The sequence below is a fragment of the Microplitis mediator genome, chromosome 11 (assembly GCF_029852145.1).
Source record: "Microplitis mediator isolate UGA2020A chromosome 11, iyMicMedi2.1, whole genome shotgun sequence".
In the NCBI taxonomy this organism is placed as follows: domain Eukaryota; kingdom Metazoa; phylum Arthropoda; class Insecta; order Hymenoptera; family Braconidae; genus Microplitis; species Microplitis mediator.
Genome location: NC_079979.1, coordinates 3,786,994 through 3,808,607, shown reverse-complemented (window position 1 = coordinate 3,808,607; position 21,614 = coordinate 3,786,994). Strand labels below are relative to the sequence as shown.

The following is a 21,614-nucleotide window of genomic DNA, read 5'->3' as shown; positions in this document are numbered from 1 at the left end:
GATAAAATTAGTTTCATTAGTTACATATTATGAACTTATATTCAAAATTTTTGAGCGAAATTTAAAAATCTATATTTTGAGTTAAAATTTGCAGCATGGTATCGATTTTGCAGATAGAAAATATTGCTGCCACGAGAAAGAAAAAATTAAATAAAAAATCCGAATTTCAATTATTTTCGAAATTCTAGACCAACTCCTTGAAAATTTTCTATCAACCTGATTTTTGAAGTGGGTTCTTTAAACATGTTATACCAACGAATTTCCATAAGACACAAAAAAAAGTGAGTTTTCTTGGGCCACCCTAGTGATGCATATTATTAAAGTTATCGATAGCATATACAAATGATATAATTTTTTAGGTAATCGAAAAAAAAGACTAGGAAAAAATAGACCCGGAAAAAGTAGGCTCGAAAATCAATTTTTCAACTGATTACCGATCTCACGTGGAACTTCATATTCTGCCTTACTATTCGATCGTATCATGTTTTACATTGTCTTTCAATTCCTCGTTAATTTTTTTTCGCGGAAAAAAGGTATTCCAAAGGGGTCCAGGAGCAAAGCCCTGGTGGGGACCAGGGGTGAAGCCCCAGATGAAAATAAAACTTTTTATTATTTGCGAAAGAGGATGGGTTTTTAATTTAAAAAAAAAAAAAAAAAAAAAAAAAAAAATCACGGATCAGGGCTATTTTTCCGGGACAATTTTTTCCAAGGCTACTTTATCCGGGATCCAATTTTTTATGATACACAGATCATAGCAATAACTGTTCTGCTAAGTGGCCATTTTACGTCAGAGTAATTTACAATAAATAATTATTTTTAATATTAAATTATAAATTGTGAAACTTTTGCTGGAAATATTCATAACTTGGTTTTTATTTGTTACGACATTATTACGAAGTCTCAAAGTTAAACCTGTATTCAGTTTTAAAACGTATACGTTATAATAAATCAAGTGCATTTATTATCATTATCATTATTATTATTATTATTATTATTATTATTATTAATGTTGAAAAAAAAGATTATACTTTTTAAATATTCACGACAGTGGGGAGTTTTCAAATGATTAATTCTTTCCAATACGTCGATTTTTTTTTTTTTATATAAATTTTTTCTTACAGTTTATGTTTAGATATACTACATCGATTTTTTGTTTTCCAAAATAATAAAAATAGTCAATTTTTTTAACACTATCTAATATATTGCAGTAAAGAAAAAGTAGCTTCTCTTATTTACAGAGCGATGAAATTTTTTTGTGTACATATTATTGAATGTTTTTTACATACATGAGTTAAAAGATGGTATTGTTTTCTTCTTTCATTTTAATTTTGTTTATTAAAATTTTCGGAAGATGGCGTTACTTAGTTTACTTGTTAGTTAATGCTTGTAAAACTAAATTAAGAGATGGCGCTGTTTTGTCTATTTTTATAGAGCCTTCGTAAGTATAAACCGAGAGATGGCGTTACTTTGTCTACTTTCAGTTGATCTTTATACAGTCGACTACCCGCCATAAGCCTGCCCGTAATAAGTCTCCTTCTCAACCAGCAGTTACTGAGTCCAAACAACTTCTCTCCTTCAACCACTCTTTTAAGTTTCGTAAAATCGTCAAAATTATAAACTAAGAATAGGAAAAAATTGACAAATTAATGATATAAATTTACTATCTGTTATTCGCGGAGAATAATGGAATCAATATTAAGTAAAATATAATTGATTGTTTATAATTATAATTATGAATTACATTTGAAGCTTCTGTTACAATTGAAAGGTTTGATTGAACATTATTTTCATCAATAAAATTATTATTACTATTACTGTAATTGATACCGTCAACATTATAATTTTTTGCATTATAATTATTATTAGTGTAAAATAAGAATTATATATTTTACCACTATAAGCACCAGAACAATCGGGATTGTGACTATGTAACAGAACGTGAATACAACATTTGAAATCATATAAAATAAAACAGGCTTATAATGGGTAGACGAGAACAAAACTAAACGCACGGTAGTGGGAAAACCGAAATTGCAAGAAACATTTCCTCTACGTCCCCTAGACCAGGCCTATGACGAGTAGTCGAAATAATTTGGAAAAATGTTAGTTACGACATTTTAGCAAAATACTGAACAAATCATATAAATCTTTCATAAAACAATGTCGATATAAAAATGAAAAAGTTTTTAACAAAAACAAATTCGGTCACAAAAAAAAATTAAGAAATTATTTAATATTATTTACATACATTAACAAATTAATTTATTATAATAATATAATTTAAATATTTAATTTTCAATTTATTTAAAAGAAAAATGTGGACTTAGTATCCATTTACTGTGCTTGTGCGAGAAAGAGAGCGTAAGTAGTATTCATTCCTTAGAGTGGAAAGGAGAGAGCACCTATGAGTGAATCAAAGACAGAACTTTCTTGACTTGGGGCTCTAGTAATTTTGGTTTGAGATTGTTGTACTCAAACCAAGAGTTAAAATTTTTTAAACCAACTACGCAGAAAAAGCAATATAGTAATGGCAACTCTCTAGGATAGTACTGAGTACTTTCTGTAAAAAAAAAAATTTCAGACAGTACTGTGTGCTATCTAGACTGTATCCACTACTATCTAGACTATATCCACTACTGTCCGGGATAGTACTCAGTCTACACGGAAAAAAAATTCTAGTTAAATTTACAATGCTAACATCGTAATTTGTCCTATTAATTATTGTATTGGTGGACTAGACTTTTCACATCGTAATTTTTACGATGTAGGGTTGGAAATTTCATTTAAGAAATAATACTTCAGACAAATAATACGAAGTCTTAAGCTCTTTAATATAAATTACGATGTAACATCGTAAAATTTGAAGAGAAATTTTAAATAAAAGATTAAAATAATAATCGTTCGGCAGTTGGATTCGAACCCGAGTCCTTTCGAGTGCGAAGGGTCCGACGCCTTGGACCACTCGGACACTGAAGGGCCTACACTATATGTTGTTTTTAAGATCCATATAAACGACTTGCGGAGGACCCAGTTACTATTTAAAAAGTACGATGTAACAAATTTGCTAGCATTATAAAAACATTGTAATCCCAACGAATGCTTTGTTATCCGTATATTAAGGTAGAGTTTTGGTACCGTAAGGTATTTTATCTTGTAGTCACAAAAAAATTTTTTCTGTATACTATATTGTTTTTTCCGTGTACCTTTATTTTTAGTTCAAGTTCATGCGGTCTATTGTTTCAAAACATCATAGTTCTTTAGTTACATGTATAACTTTCTTCAATCAAATATTTTTATTTCTTGGTTCAAGTAAGCAACATACTTAGGTTAAGAAAAATTTGTATTACAACAAGAAAAGCAAATTTTTAAAACATGTAATTCCATTATTGGACCAAGTATGAAATGTGTCTTGGCTTAAGAACGTTTTTCTTCGTTCAAGATTTAAACTTCAAGAAATTATATTACTTTGTTCAAGAAATTTTCGCATTTCATTCCACCGGCTTAAAAATTTCTTAGTTGAAGAAAAATTATCTTTAGCCAAGATTTTTTTTTTCTGCTTACTTTTTTCTTAAGTCTAAAAGTTTTCGAGTAATCGAAAAAAAATTACGATTAAAATCAGGGATAGAGAGTTACTCCTCAAAAGCCACTCGCTCCTCGATAACTCCCCACTCCTTAGGAGTTAAACTCATTGTAGGATTCGGACGCATGAGAGTTTAGATGCCTAAACTCTCCCTACTCATCGCTCTGATGATGAGTAACTCTAACGAAGAGCAAGAGAAAGTAACTCGTCAGGTGTAATACTCCTTCTACGAGTTACTCACTGAGGAGTTTTTCAAGAGAGACTCCTCTAGCAAAAACTCCTGAAAGAAGCGAAACTTGGATGCTTAAATTGAATACTCTTTAAAATTGTGGTGGGGTAAAAATTGAGAAATAGCTATTTGGGAGCGACTTCTACTTTATCTACACTGAATTCTACTATATCTACACTGATGAAAATTTAATATAATGTTCTTAATAAACAGAAAATAGTTTTAAATATATTTTTTTTTAATTTATGGGGCGTTGCAGTTAATAAAAAAAAATTGTTTTAATTTTGAAGTATTTTTTTATTTATTTTTGTGAAGAAAAAAATATTAATTTTAAAACAAACGATAAATCATACATATGTTTTTAAAACTGTTAAATATATTAGAAAAGTGGAATAATTTTATTTATCAAATTATTCTTTAGATAAATAAGTTATTCAATTTTATTATTTTTTAATAGTTGATAAATACAAATTGTATGATGTTTTTTTATACGAACAAAAAAAATTTGTATTACAATAAAAAATGAATATTTTATTTAGCGAATAACTTACAGAATCAAAAATTAGAATATTCTATTTATAATCTATACTTGGTAATTGAGCCAGATTAGGCCATTATTTTTTTATTTTTTTTCTTATATGGGAATAAGAATTCATATTAAAGTATAGAATATAGTTAACAATTCTAAAATATTTAATTACTTTTAGATAATTATTTACTTCAACAATTATATGATAGATAAAATGATTTTATTTTTCTTATTTACGAAATAGTTCCATAAATCATATATGTGGGAAAAAGGGGCACGATGAAAAATCTCAAAAAATTGCAAAAAAAAAAGTGTGTGTGTCAGCTCCGACGCACGATTGGAGTTTACTCCTTCAGATCGACTGTCTAAATAGGCACAGAATTAAAGGCTTACTAGTCTAAGAAAAAGATTAATACCGTATCAAATGGTTAATAAACGAATCAATGAAAATACCTAAATAATGTATTTTTATTCTATTTTAGTCTAGTCGAGAAGATGAGTTCCTGCGAAAAATAGTTACAAGTCTCCTAAAAATATATTTGATGGCTTAAACGATCTGGAATGGCGTCTAGAAAAAGACGTTTTTTGGTTTTTTTTTGGAAAAATAAAATTACAATTGTTATGAACATAAAACCATTAAAAAAACTAGCCGTCCAGCTTTTTAGCAACATCTCAAAAAGTATAAGCGTTAGCTCAAATATTAGAAAAGTTTCTGAAAGAGCAGAAAATTTTAGTGAAAAAGTTCTCGACTTCCCGAATCGTAGTTCCAATATTTATAATTTTAATTTAACGTTAAAAATTAGCTTTTGCGTGGCAGTTTCGGCATGCGCGCGCCACTCTAGTGAGCGCAGTTTTTAAATAATTTTTTTTTGCAATCAAATATCAATTAAAAAATTCGAAAACATTCTAGAGTCATCTAGACACTTCAAAGAATATGATTTTGCGGTAATAAAAGTTACATCACCATTATTCAAAAAGTTATTCAATTGTTAATCAACATTTTTTTTACGGGTTTGTGTTGTCATAAAAGGCGGCATAAAAGTTTAAATAATTAATCTATAAATTTTTTGTTTCTTGGAGCCCTTTTTATAAACATACTCAACAAGATGGCAGTATGAAAGTTTATACAATATTTTGATTTCATTAATTATTAATTTTAGAACCACCAAAAAAATTAAAAATTAAAAAATAATGTATGTTAAATAATTTTTTTTTAATTTTAAGCTATTACTGATTTCATATTCTTGTTAGGCATTATATGATTACTTTTCAAATTTTTTCTTGCCATTTGTTTATAAATTGTTTATAAACAAATGGATTAATTAAATATTTTTGAAAAATTTTTTTTCACCATATTGTTAGCGTAAAAATTAATCCTTGTCCCTAATACACTTTACGATTGTTTTTGTACAATTTTATTCAACTTCTGAGCTTTTAAAAACAATCCAAAAAAACTTCAGCGCAAAGTCATAAAAAATAAGCCAAATTTAGAAATGTTTTTATTTTCAATCGAAAAAAAAAAAAATATAAAGGAAAGTCGGCACAAAATGTGAATAGCGGGATTAAATACTGTTTTAGTTGAAGTTTTTTTTTAGACAAAAAAATTGAGAATCGACGCTTTCGGACTTCGAAAAAATGACGGTTTTTTTTGAAAAAACTGAAATATTTCATATATCGTGACTTCCGAAATTTTTTTGTATTTTGTTCTTAAAACTACATTAAAAAACACAAATTTTGAAAAAAAAAGTGCCGAAAGGTTAATTTGTGAGAAAGTTATAGCAATTAAAAAAAAAAGAGCGGTTTTTTTTCAAAAATCCGTAACTTTTTTTGGGTTGGGTAAAAAAATCTGAAAAAATTCAGAAAAATGTCTTTGGTAAGATAAAAAATGATAACAAAGTTTCAGCGAAATCGAAGGGGGTCGGGTCAAAACCGCGGTGATTTGGCATGGAATGCCCCATATACAATATATATAAATATTATTAATAGTTATACTTATGGCTCACTGTTCATAAATTTTCGTTTTTGACTTTAAACATTAATAAATTGAAATGTGTCGAATATTTTGATGGTAAATTCGGTACACAGTTTCTATGATTCTTCCTCTACGAAATAAAAGTTATTAGATGACCTGATCCTGTAAACAGTTTTTATTTTAGAGCCATTTATTTCCGCGGTTGCATCGTGAAACGCGTTTGTTTGTTAATAAAAAGTACTCGCGTAGGATTTTTTGTCTGGTAACAAATTTTTTTTCCCGTTGAATTTGTAGTTTCAAATGACCTCACAAAATTTCAGAACGTTTTTGACCTCATGAACATAAAATGTTCGCACAGTAAAATTTTTTTTTTTATTAACAATAAATTAATAATTTTTTAAAAAATCATCACGACAACGTTTTCAAAATGAAGTTTTTTTTTTTTTTCATTACGGTAAGTCAATAAAAAAAAAAAATCGTCTTGACGAGTTCTACATGAATCGAATGAAAATTCCGATTCATTTATACATTGTCGAGTCGTTTTTTTTATTAAAGTTTTTTTCATTGATAATAATATTAATAATAGAATAAGTAGTTTAATAAATTAATGATAGAAAAAAAAATTAATTTTAGTTACATAATCGTTCTTGACACGATAAGCTATTTATCCATTTAACGAAATTCGCAACTTATTGATAAACACATTGTCGGATCGATTTCTTAAAAAATTTTTAAATTATTGCTCATACAAAAAAAGAAAAAAAAATTTTGTGAATATGATGAGAACATGAGAAAGAAGTTGAAATTTATGACGAAGACAAGTTTAGGGCGCTAGCATATGGTGTTTCATTATGGTAAAGCAGATACCTCTCTCTCCGTATAGACAGCTTAGAGAAGAACAAAGGTGGGGGGAGTTTTTGGTCAAGCGTCTTGGACCGACTCGCTCCTCTCAGGAATAATTTCACGAGTTCTTGCTCTCACTCGACTCGCGAGTCGAGCATTTCTAAGGAGTCGACGAAAAACTCCTGAGTGGAGCGAAATACCAAAAATGTCTTTCGCTCTTACTCGGAGCTCAACTAGATGGAGAAGTAGTGGGGATCGCTCGCGAGTGAGTTTCGGCTATTCAGTCACAGGAGTACTCGCTAGAGGAGTTTTTCGTAAAAAGAGTAAAACTCCTACTCCATATCCCTGATTAAAATTAATCAACTAATGAAACTGAGAATGTAACATGTTAGTTCATATATGATTTATTATTAAACAATATCCTGGTATTTTATGAAAATTTTTGACGCGGAAAGATTTAAGGAATCTAAAGAAAAAAGATAACATAGACACGACCCTCAATAAAATTTACCGAGATAATACGCAATCATTGCGAAATAGAAATGAAAATCAGATGAATTCATAACGATGTCGTTTATTATTTTAATTTTACGGTAAAAGCATCTACCGTCATCATCAGCCAGCGTTATAAAATAACCCAACGTTCATGAGATTTCAAATTAGCTTTATATTAGTAAGAATAATTACATGCATTTTAGTAATTTGATAAGAAATAAAAAAATCTAATTAATGAAATAAGGGACACAAATATTAATTTACCGTAACTATTTAAATTAAAGTAATGTGTTTGTTAATGAAAATAGAGAATAATACGATTTTCTTATAAATTTCAACGCTGGGGATTGGCAAAAAAAATTCGGTGTTTATTTCTATCGTTTTATAAAACGACTAGTAAATAAATTATCATTTCAATTTTTTTCATATGAACAATTTTTTCATTAATTATTTTTGAATTATTAAATATTAAATAATTAAAAATATAGGAAAAAATGTTTCTGTAGAAATTATTATTTCATGATGTACACGGAAAGAAAATTATGGGAAGTTTTGCTATGCATTATGGGAATTGTTCCCATAATGGTATGGGAATAGTACCTATACTACTATAGGGATAGTTCCCATAATAGTATGAGAATAGTTCCTATAACATTATGGGAATGGTTCTCATATTGGTATAGGAACTATTCCTATAATATTATGGGAACTATTCCCATAATGTTATGGGAACCATCCCTATAATATCATAAAATTATTTTTTTGCACAATAGTGTAGAAATTTCCCAAAATTTAAATTTTCTTGAATGTTTTGAGCTGACAAAAAATTCTTGTTAAAAATTTTAATATTTTTTTGCCAAATACAATTTTTTTTTTCAATGTTTGAATTTTTGTTTTTATGTTTAATAATATTTCTGTGTATTGTAGAAGTGATTACCACACTTCTTTAAAATAATTTTTTCATGATAATATGGGAACCATTCCCATAATATTATAGGAATGGTTCCTATAATAGTATGGGAACTATTCCCATAATATTATGGGAATGATTCCCATAATGGTATAGGAACCATTCCAATTGCATTATGGGAATCATTCCCATAATATTATGGGAATAGTTCCCATACTATTATAGGAACCATTCCCATAATATTATGGGAATGAGTCCTATAATATTATAAAAAGTATTCTTATAAATTATAGGAACCATTCCTATAATTATAGGAATCATTCCTATAATTATAGGAATCATTCCTATAGTGTTATGGGTATCATTCCCATAATTATAGGAACTATTCCTATGATTATGGGAAACATTCCTATAATTATAGGAACCGCTCCCATAATTTATGGTCGTAATTCCTATGATGGTATAGGAAAAAATTTCACAAAATTGTGGGAACCGCTGCCATAATTTTCTTTCCGTGTACCTGAAGATCAGAACGATTTTGATAACCGATTAAATATGGGATCCCAACAGAATATAAAATCCTATAATTATACCACTTTATCTGATGTTAAACTATTACTCACTAGTAGAGTAAAATATAGTCTAGTGATATTAATATGTTAATGAAAAATATTAAAAGTTGAAATAAAAAATACGAATTTTTTGGAATGGCCCAGGATTACTTGACATTGCAGAGTAATTTTCGTCAAAAAATTCTCTCCGTGTAGTCAATCTTTATTGATTTCAGTAGGAATATTTAATATTTGCTTTAATAATAAATATTCATGAAAATTTATTTATTCACTTTTATATCATTAAATTTGACTGGTGACTAATATCAAAATTTTTAAAAAATCTCCTGGTCAAGTTTCCTATAGGAAATTGTTATATGTAAAGGGCTTTACAAAATAACGTGCTAACTAAATTTATTATTTTGTATACTTTATATTCTCATTACTTGAGACTTTAATTTCTCAGGAGAGAGGGGGACATAATGGGCCTCGGGGAAAAATAGGCCCCCTAAAATTTTGGATGCCTCAAAATATTTGGGGGAAAATGGGCCCCCCAAAATTTTTGTACAATTTAAATGATTCAAGATCAAGAAACCCTTGCAAAGTGTTTGAGATTATAGTTTACTTTTAACTCGTCTAATTAGAAAAATTTTCTGAATTTAAATTTGAAATTAATTTTTTTATTTCAAAGCTTTAAAATAATCTGGAAGTTGAACCGAGACCATGTCGACTACGCGCCGAGTGCTCTTTCAGTTGAGCTATTCTAGCTTATGCCATAGTCCGTTCAATGTTATGTATACAAAAAATTAAAGTAATAAATTTTTTTTTAATGAACAATTTTTTTTCTTATTCTTTTCTTTGATTATTAAATATTGAATAATTAAATATAGAAAATATAGTCCATCTAAAGAGTATCAATTTAGTAAAGACTCATTTATATTTTTTTGTTCGTATTAGAATTTCGCTCGTAATTTGATTTTCAAAAACAAAGATAAAGGGTAAAAAGTAAAGAATTACTTTAAATTCACCCTTACTGTCATCTAATGGCTAACCCGAGTGTCTTCTACGCTTTTCCCTATACCCTCGCCTACCCGAAGCGCGCTCGTTTTCAAGATAATACGAATGAAAGAACGTTTACACTCTTTTAGGTGCCCAAATGGAATAACTTCTTTAATTTGAAAATTTAGTGGATAAAAGCGGTTATCGTAGATGAGTAAAAGGTTCAAGATATTCTAGGTAAAAAATCATCGGTCAGAAAAAGGTCAGATGAGAGAAGAGTAAGGGGTGGATTCGAATTCACTCTAAGAGAGTCGACTTATGCTACACGGAAAAAAATAACTAGGTGGTGCAACATGAATGTCATGTTACCGCAACATGACAAAATCATGTTGAGACAACATGAATTTTCATGTTACACTGAAAAAAAGATTTATTTGAGCCAACTAAGATTTATTTGAGCGACAGATTTCGTATATTTGGATATGGCCAAATAAATATTTAATTGTAAGAAAGATATAATATATTTGAGTAGTTTAATTGCGTGAAATAAGTGATTTATTCGTGGTAAAGAAATGATCCAATTGCTACAAATAAATAAGGGCTTCAAATACACTGGTCACAGAAATTAAGGGATAGAAAAAAAATCCGAAATTTTTAGGTGATTTTCAACATGCTGTAACTCGGTAAAAAATGGTCGTATAAGAAAATGAAAAAAGGGAAATTGTAGCCTCAAGTTTCTAGTTTTCAGATCTGGAGCTTAAAATTTTTTATCATGTACGGTTCCGGAGTAATCATAAGAAAACCAACGAAAAAAAAATTTTCAAAATTTTTGCTGGTCTTTCAATACCTCTATGGGCGTCAATAAATTTTTTTGAATAATCCGACCGTATGACTTTTCTAGAAAATTTTATGCCCTTTAATTTGGCGGCCTGAAAAAGTCTCTACGACGATTTGGCGCCGAGTTATCATTGATCAAAGCAAAAAAGTCCATTTTGGCTTTGATAATCAATAACTCCGGATGTATTGGTCGTACAGAGAATGAAAGCAGGGTTTTCAAAACTGGAAAACATTCTCTATAAGGCAAAATTAGTGGCATTTGATAGAAAAATTTTTTTTAAAGCGATATTGTTTAGTAAAAAACAGGTCAAAATTCACAAATTTAAGGATATTCGGAAATCTTGCTATAACTTTGGATATAACGGATGAACAAAGGATATCTTCATCTTTTTTTTAACCTCAAAGTGTCCTGAAAAAACCCTGAAAATTTCAAATCGCTGCGATTTTTCGAGAAACTTGAGGCTACAATTTGCTTTTTTTAATTTTCTTATACGACCATTTTTCACTGAGTTACAGCATGTTGAAAATCACCTAAAAATTTCGGATTTTTTTTCTATCTTTTAATTTCTGTGACTAGTGTATATGTAGAGTATCGCTAAATTTTAGGTTATTTGTCACAAATTTAATATCTTTACCACAAATATATCAATTACTTATCTCAAACAAATTATATATTTCCGTCAAATTATAAATAAAATGATTTATTTGGGACAAACATTTCTTTTTTTCAGTATATAGTAACATGACAAATCATGTTGCAACAACATGATTTTTCATGGTTACCCACCTAGACTGGTTAATGTAGCACCACCTAGTTATTTTTTTCCGTGTGTAAGCCTTTATTGACACTAACGATGTTTTTGCTAGTGATTTAAATAATTATTACCGATTCCCTGGTAGAAATTAAATTGAGTTTTTGTCCAGTAACTGACCAGTTTGACTGGATTTAAACCAGAAATTGACTAGTATAATATCGAGTTTCTGTCAAGTGATTGATCAATTTGACTAAAGAAGCAATGAAACATGACAGCTTTGAAAAAACTGTCACTTTTAAATTTTAGATTTTGAGGTTAGCCAAATTGTCAGATACTTGGAAAAATAAAAAGAGTTGTTAAAACAATACTCAGTCAAATATAAATTAATTCAAAATGAAGTGTCTTTCTCAAAAGTACACCAAAAATTCGTATGCAACAGACAGATATAGATATAGATAAATCTAACCTAAATCATATATTTATATTAGGGTGTCCGTTATTTCCTAAATCGATTTTTATTTACCAATCGCCCCCTGAATCTTTAGTTTATGACAAAATAAAAAATCCAACACAAACAGGCTCTTAATTTTCACATTAAACCGTGCCGAAATCATTTTATATTTCCCATTTAAATAACATGGAATTTTTAGACTCTTGACTTTTAATTTTTTTTCTCAGAAACAAATGAGCGTAAAAATTTGATCGAAGCATATTCTGATAGGAAATTGAACGCTCTATAAAAAAGTTATCTTATGAATTTTTCATAAAATAACTCCTTCAAAAGTTAGTTAACGTTAAACTTGTGTTTGTTATCAATTCTATAATATTTTAAATTCTATTTTCATTTTTACCTTTTTTGGCTATACAATCGTTGAAATAAAAGATAATTATTATTATCACTAGAGTGCCTAAACAGAAAATCAAGGGAAAAAAACGTTGTTTTATGAGAAATAAAAGAAATAACATACCTTTCCTCGTACAGACGAACTTTAAAATGAATTAATGGAAAGTGGTGAAATAAAAATGTAAAAATTTCTTTGTCTATAGTATTATAATTAGATTTATTATCATTTTTGCTTTCTTTAGAATTTTTTTGCTAAGCAAGCTTTGGTCGCATTAAGATATTTTGTTGTAAATTAGAGTCAGCTGAAACATAATTTTTTCGTAATAAAAAAAAAATAAAATCTCAAAGTGTTACGGATGAGCTTAGCGAGTCGGGACGATATTCATTTATGACTTACTTAAGTCGATAGTGACTCGTCAAATTCATCCGTATTACTTTCAAATTTCATTATTTTTTACTTGGCATTTTTGTTTACAGATGAAATCTGTCTTTTGGCTGATAATTAAATATAACAGTCATCACTGGAATTTTCAAATCGGAAAGATGCGTGGTATTCAACGTAACTTATAGAGTTTGAAAGCTGATTAGACTTTAGAAACGATCCAATAATTAAGGTCAAAGTTATTTAAACAAAAACTTATTCGAAAATTTTATATTTAGAACAACTCCGAACTCACTGCACCGATTAAGCTCAATCGTTCACGAAATAAAGATATTATCAAGTCACTTCGATTGATCGTGCTCTTATTTGCAATGTAGAGTGGCACAATTGAGTTCTCACGACGTAAAACTGATAAAAAACGAGAACAAATTTCCAGACAAATAGCAATAGAACTTCTACTAGGACCATTATGTTCTGGACCAATTAAAACGTGCTTATATTTGCATTTGAGAGTGGTACAGTTGGGTTCTTACGGAGTACAATTGATTGGTGTCAAGTACAAAGTTCCAGACGAATAGTAGTAGAATCTTTACTATGGCCCTCATGTCGTTTACCCATTTAAACGTGCTTCCATTCGCAATATAGAGTTGTACAACTGGGTACTCACAGAGTAAAATCGATTGATGGGGAGTGCATAGTTCCAGACGAATAGCAGTAGAATTTTTGCTATGGCCCTTATGTAGTTTGCGTATGAGAACGTGCTCTAAAAGGCAATTAAAGGTGGTACAATTGGGTACTAACGGAGTACAATTGATTGGTGTCAAGTACAAAGTTCCAGACGAATAGTAGTAGAATCTTTACTATGGCCCTCATGTCGTTTACCCATTTAAACGTGCTTCTATTCGCAATAGAGAGTTGTACAACTGGGTACTCACAGAGTAAAATCGATTGATGGGGAGTGCATAGTTCCAGACGAATAGCAGTAGAATTTTTGCTATGGCCCTTATGTAGTTTGCGTATGAGAACGTGCTCTAAAAGGCAATTAAAGGTGGTACAATTGGGTACTAACGGAGTACAATTGATTGGTGTCAAGTACAAAGTTCCAGACGAATAGTAGTAGAATCTTTACTATGGTCCTCATGTCGTTTACCCATTTAAACGTGCTTCTATTCGCAATAGAGAGTTGTACAACTGGGTACTCACAGAGTAAAATCGATTGATGGGGAGTGCATAGTTCCAGACGAATAGCAGTAGAATTTTTGCTATGGCCCTTATGTAGTTTGCGTATGAGAACGTGCTCTAAAAGGCAATTAAAGGTGGTACAATTGGGTACTAACGGAGTACAATTGATTGGTGTCAAGTACAAAGTTCCAGACGAATAGTAGTAGAATCTTTACTATGGTCCTCATGTCGTTTACCCATTTAAACGTGCTTCTATTCGCAATAGAGAGTTGTACAACTGGGTACTCACAGAGTAAAATCGATTGATGGGGAGTGCATAGTTCCAGACGAATAGCAGTAGAATTTTTGCTATGGCCCTTATGTAGTTTGCGTATGAGAATGTGCTCTAAAAGGCAATTAAAAGTGGTACAATTGGGTACTAACGGAGTACAATTGATTGATGGCGAGCACAAAGTTTCAGTCAAATCGCAATAGAATATCTACAGTCACCCTTGTGTTATTTGCTCTCTAGATCGGGATTTTGTTAGCATTTACGACTGGTACAATTGAGTACTTACAAAGTATAATGGATTATTGCAAATTTTTAGTGACCTAAATGGAATGCAAGAATATTCCTTCAGCAGCCGTTAAACTTTCTTAATAATTGTAATTAAACGATAAAATTGAGAACGGTACAATCGAGTACAAATACTAATTAATGATTGTAAGCGATCGTTTTTCAAAAAAAATGTTTTTTTCTTTTTAGCCCTTTTAAGGGCTCACTGTATCTCAATAGTTATTATGGTACAAACGGAGATATGGGTGGTACGATTCGGTACCTGTGTAGTACAATCGATCCCAAGAATTTTCGGTCAAAAATTCAAGGGTCAATTAACAGGTTCACAGAGCTGTATTAAGATAAAATAACCATTAAAATTTGAAGTCGATTGACCATCTCTAATTCAAAATATTTATAATTAAAATTCGGATCATTAACATTGCAAACAAGGAGTATGCGTTTCAAGTCGCGTTCGTGATTCTAATAAACAACCTAACTGTCAGAAACTTTTAAAAAACTAACAGAAAATTACTGGATTTGTCCTGAATTTATTTAAAAAAAAAAAAAAATAGGGTATTCACCATCTCATTGTTGAGATATAGCAATGCGAAGTTCAACAATAAATGAAAAAATATACATGTCGGTGAATTGGAAAAAAACAATCTGACAACGCTGTACGCGAGTATGCGTAGAATTATTTGAGCGGTAAATTTAAACATATACTCAGTACACTACACAGCAACTGGCAGATCACATGCGACGTTGTCAAATTTTAATTTAAGAAAATGTTCAATAGTATTTGTGTATACTTATATATGAGTAGTGTGTAGGTAACTTTCTCACGGGTACAGTATCAAACAAAAGCGATGTTTCGTTTTAACTAACACCTAACCTACCCTTATCGCGTATATGGCTCATAACTTTTGTAGCAGGACAAGCACTTCGACAGCTCGTATTGTAATGACCGCATAATCTATTGCAATCGATTTGTTGGCTTACGAAATTTCTGACTGTTTCCTGAATTTTCTTCGGATATTTCATATTTCAATGTTATGATCGAATTCAAAACTCTTTTTACTTTCCATTTGAATTAATTATATTATTCATTTATTTGTGCCCGAATCAATGCGTTTCATTAAATATAATCCTATATAAAAATTTAAGAGTTACTTGTTTTTTTAAACTATTGTTGATTTTTTAAATTGTCTTAGTGCAAGGTAATAATAATTTTTTCGATTTCGCAGAGCTCAATAGTGTTTTGACAATAATGTTTTCGATCAGCTTGTACTCGAAAACAGCGAGAAGTTTTGGGCCTGTCCGCAGGATCTACTGTTTTCCAGATTGTTTTTCCGTGCGATATACTTGACGTATTTTTCCACAGATTAAATGTACTTTTCTCCAATAATTATACTGACAGAGTAATCCACAAGAATATTGTGATGTAAGTCAACATTATGCATAAGTTCAATGTTTGTCAAAGATCATCGCATGCAGATAGCATTTCTTTTTAAGTTATCGAGCATAAAATTGAAACAACAATTATGCAACAACAGCGTGCTATTGGCCAACAAACGCATTACAAATATCGCGATTTATCATATTTCATAGTTAGTTTTTTGAACTACCAACGTGCAAATACTCGAATCTTGATTTAAGCGTAAGCCAATTGTCTTAAATTCCAACGTTTGTATAAAAATAACTTAAACTCTAAATAACTTGAAAAATATATAATTGATTTTTAAATCAGATGAATATTTTGGTCGATTTCTTACTAAAATTTTTTATGTTTTTTTTTTTTCTTAATGAATATTAATTTTTTCTGTGGACTTGATAGATTAGCAGTTTAGTTTAATTTAATCTAACTACTAACTGTATTTTTCAGAGACTAAAAATCAAAATGTCAAAAATAATTTTATTATTGACAATTTTCGCTTTATGTAGTTTCTATGCTTATGGAGCCGACGAATGTCACGGTGTTTGGGTAAGCAATTATTATAAATTCTGAAGAATTTTGTGAAAAAGTTAAAAAATGTGTTAGTGACAAATGCTAAAATTTATAAAATTGTTATTTTTATTTGTTTTTAGTGTCATCCTTCTGGAGGCTTTAGTTGCGAATGCCCGGGTTATGAATGTAGTAATCGAATGGGGAAAGGAATTTGCCTGACTCACGATGAAATACTAGAAGAGACATACTCTCATTCAAAATAGATAAAATAGTAACTAAAAATTTACGACGGAAAAATGGCACCTCTTGGATTTTACAATATGTCTTTATAGTTATATCAATAAATACCATAATAAAAACAATACCACGTTTGAATGATTATTTTCCAAATTATGAAAAATAATAAAGAATAATAAAGTTGGACAGAAAAAGTTATAGTTTCCTATGAGACTATGTGTTAAAACTTTCATTTTCAATCGTTAATAACTTTTTCAAATGATTGATAACATGCACTGAAATTTCCAAGAACGATAATTATTGATTTATTCTTGCCAAAAATATAAAATTTGAAATTTTATCTAATAGTAAGCCTGACGCAAGACGGCCTTAAACTCACAAGAGTTGGATAGTGATTTACGAAATGACTCGTGTATTCACCAAACTAACAATAATAAAAAAAATCTGTCTGTCGGTTGACCCTGCGGGCCAGCCCCAAAACTTCCCGCTGTTTTCGAGCTCCTTGAGCTCAAAGAGCTAGAAAACATTGTTGTAGATACATTTCCGAGCTCTTCGAGCTCGAAAATACTTTTGTATACTATTGTTTTTGAAAAAACCGTTTTTTAGCATTTCTTTCTCCCACGATATCTCACGAACAAATTGACCGATTTTGATGGTTGAGGCGGCACTCGACGCGTTTTATTGAGTCCTAGAGCTGATTAGATTTTGAAGTTGATCGTTTAAGTCGTTTCTGAGAAATCAATGAAAAACCAAAAAAAAAAATTTTTTTTTTCGTAATTTGCCAATATTTTCGAGTCTACTTGATCAAATGATCTGAAATTTTCAGAAAAGTTGATGATCCAAATCGGTTCATTAGTTAAAAAGTTATAGACCAGTCTCACACATACATACACACTCACTCACACACACACACATACATACATACATACATACAGACACTCGGACGTCATTCTGAAAATAGTCAGAATAGCTTCCTAGGACCTCAAAACGTCGACATCTGGTGAAATTTCGATTTTCGCAAATCGGGTTGAAAACAATAACTTCCCAATTTTTCGAAAATCGTCGATTTTTTAAGCGGGAAGTTAAAAAAATTAGGTCCGTGAACCGTTTTATTCGATAGTAATAGTGATCACGAGAAATCAGTTAATTAATTAACACCAGTTCTCCTCTCAACTATATTTTCTATTTTAAAAATACAATAATAAAGAATTATTTTTATGCAGTATTATAATTATTCCTTTATAAATTTTCTATATGATAATGTAGTTTCAACCTATTTCAATATATACTCTAAAAATCGTAGAGATGATCAAAGTGAGTGAAGTACCCGATAAAAATCGAGCGTCTGTAGAATACACTCAGCGTTTTCGTGCTTGAGGTGTGCAATAAAAGTCACTTATATTAGAAGAGAATCAGAAATAAATATTTAGTAAAACGAAACTATAAAAACAGCATTACTCTCTTCATGAGTCTATGCCAGCAATTTATTCTCTATAAAGAAATAAAATACATATTTTTCGACATCAACAAAGATAACTCCTCGCGAAGACAGTGCAATAAAAATGATTCAAAGTTTCCCGCGTTATAGCAACGGATGCAAGTTCCGATGGTGTTGGGTAATAGCGGTAGTTGACGACAATAGAGAGTGTCTTTGTCTTCATACCCCCTTTCCGTTACTACTCTCTTTGAACATAAAATACTCTATTCCCCGTTACATAGTAGTCGTATCTACTTCTACTACTACTACTAGCCGAAGAGTATATTCTCCAACCCCTTGTGACACTTTTAAATCCCCGTACGTCCTCTCTAACACCCTCAACATCCACTGCGATCTCTCAAAATCCCTCCTCTTTCACCCCTTACCTTTGCTACGTCGCCGCTAATTCAACCCCCACAAAAGCGACGCCATTCTTCGCGGCCAACAAGATCGCGACACCTATCTTCCGGTTTTAAGAGAATGCCCAAGCAAACTTTTATTATTTATGACTGATATTTCACTTGAAGTATGAGCTTCAGTTATTTTATTACAATTAAAGTGGCTTGCACTTGCAAAAGAAAAAAAAAAATATTAGAAAAGGTATACTTTGATAAAATTTTTTCTTTTATGACGACAGGATGGTTTAATACATAAAATTATTTTTAAGAACCAAGTTAAGTATCTCATATTTACCGAGCAAAGTAGCTTTTTTAACATAAACTTCGCGTAAAAACTATTAAACATTCCATAATTAGATTTTCCGCATCAATCGATCACTTAGAGGTGAATTCAATCCCGTTTTTTTCGTTATTGCTGATAGATGTCATATCATTAGATGACTTCATTTTCTCGTACGTTTATTTCACAACTTTTACCCAAATATGTATCAGTTTTTTTTCTAACTTCCCACTATGAAAACTGAAAATTTTCTAAAAAAGGTGAGTTCTGGGTTTCGGTCCAATTTTTGAAAGTCGAGTTTTTATCAGATCTTTTGAGGTCCGAGGAAGCTATTTTGACCACTTTCAAATGGCTGTCCATCGGTGCGTGAAAGTTGACCGATTTTAATGTATTTTGCGGTAATCGCAAGGGCTCACTAGGACTGATTAGATTTTGAAGTCGATTTGATGAAGAACGTTCAAATCGGTTGATTCGTTCCAGAGATATCGTCGGACAAACTTTTTTTTTTTTTTTCAGCGCAATGTATTTTCCGTCAGTCCGAGAGTTTTTTAAGCTCAAAAAATTTCTGTTCGCTAGATTGCATTGGTCCGGAATTGGCTTATTTAGACTGACAAATCAGGCATTGAAACTCGCAGTTTTAATGCAGATGATACAATTTCCTCATTTTTATTGTTCAATTGAGTAACGGTGTAATTTTGACGGAACAAGATTATTGACTGACTCGCTACATAGCTCGAACATCATTACCTTCATGAACAGTTTCCCCTAGTTTCCTCGACCCAAAAAATCTATTCGGACCTGAAGAAAACTAATTAATATTAAAAAGTGATTTCCTTATCAACTTAAAACGCTCGAATAATTCCTGGTATATATAGATTCATGATTATTTTTTTTTTTTTTTCATACTTTACACACAACTTTTGTCCACGTTTCTCATCTCCCCGAAACCCTTGAATAAAACCTACCTACCCCTTATGATCATTTGCTAGAGGGTCTGAATTTGCATTTTATATGTGTGGTCCAGGCAGTTTTCGTTTCTCCATTTGGATTCACCGAATGCAAGAACATTTATTTTAATTAAATTACTATGTAGTAGCGTCGAACAACCCATTTCCTATAAATTATACCTTTACCACACTCTTTTCCTTTCAACCAACCAATGGTATTAATGTAACCCGTTGACCTTTTCTGCTTTATATGTTTCTCCTTTATTTCATATCATTTTATTTTAATTATTCTATTTTTATTTTATTATCGCCGTCATATTTTTTTGTTTTTTCTACGATAGTGAACTCATTCAGTATTATTTTCATAATTGTACATGATGTATTAGGGTGCACCGTTTGAAGCGAACATTTTCAACTTTCCGCAATGGAAATTGAAAGTTTTCAAAAAGTCGGGAAATTATTGGTTTCATTCCGATTTGCGAAAATCAAGATTCCATTAGATGTCGACATTTTGAGTTCCTATGAAACTATTCGGACCGTGTGTGTGTGTGTGTGTGTGTAAACTTCTTATAACTTTTAAACTAATTAACCGATTTGAATGGTTCTTGGGACAATCGAAGGAGTTTGTCGGCTGTTTCCTAAAGTCAACTTTCCTAAAAATTTCAGATCATTTAATCAAGTAGACTCGAAAACATTTTCGAATGGCAAAATACGTCAATTCCCGTGTAAAAAAAAAATACGTTACAAAAATGTTCATGACGGTGAACATTCCCAAATTGGGACAGTTGGAAACTTTAAAATGAACATTTTTGGATCATTGAAAAAATCAGAAGTGTGAAAAATTTTAAACAACAGCGTATTTTTCTTGCAGGATTTTTATATTTTTTTGAGCGAAAATAATTTAGATTGACAATTTTATGGTTTTAAAGAATTAAAAAAAATGTACTTACTTGAGGATTATAAAAATGTTTATGTAACGTAAGGTAAAATACCCAGTTATTGACCCTGGCCCCGTTTCTGACCTTTCCAACTTTTTTCTTATTTACTTAAAAAACTATAACTTTAAAAAGAAAATCTACTTTTTCTTAATTTATTGTAATTTATTCTGAGCCTAATTAATGGCAATTTAAAAAACATAGAAAATATTAACTGAATAATAACAAATATTTTAGCCATATGCGGCTGAGGGAGCCATTTGTCACGTAGAGTCTAAACAGTTTACGTTAGGAGGTACGACGATTGAATCTGTGCACTAATTATCATGTAAGTAAAAAATATTTAACTAAAAATAGATGGATCGATCAATATCTAATTGAAATTTATTTTCATACATTTATAAAACATATTTAAATGAGTTTTGTTGTTGAAATTTGAGGGTCAATAATTAGGCTCAATTTTAAAGGTATGGTGGAGTTGTTGACCCTAAAATTATAACTTACTGCGAGCGAGGTTGTCTGTTTACTGTCATGTCTATAAAATGTAAAAATAGCAATATTTATAATTTTATTAAGTTATTTTCTACTATTATTCACAATACAGTGATAAATTAATTTTGTATATTCATTTTTAAAAATAAAAGATCATAATTAGATCTTGAAAGTACGTATTCTTGGAGTGATAAAATTATTGTAAAAATAATGTCAATTTTTATAGTATTTAAATTGTTATAACTCTTTTAGTTGAA

General features: G+C 30.3%; 1 protein-coding gene and 1 long non-coding RNA gene across 2 annotated transcripts in view; one reads left to right on the top strand and one right to left on the bottom strand.

Annotated features, from left to right (window-relative positions):
* LOC130677255 (nuclear pore complex protein Nup88) overlaps positions 1 to 21,614 on the bottom strand; it is a 162,289-nt gene that overhangs the window by 133,537 nt on the left and 7,138 nt on the right. The window lies entirely within an intron of this gene.
* On the top strand, positions 16,173 to 16,953 carry LOC130677257 (uncharacterized). The gene is made up of 3 exons (XR_008991559.1): positions 16,173 to 16,303; positions 16,529 to 16,627; positions 16,732 to 16,953. It is a non-coding gene; the product is annotated as an uncharacterized LOC130677257 (long non-coding RNA).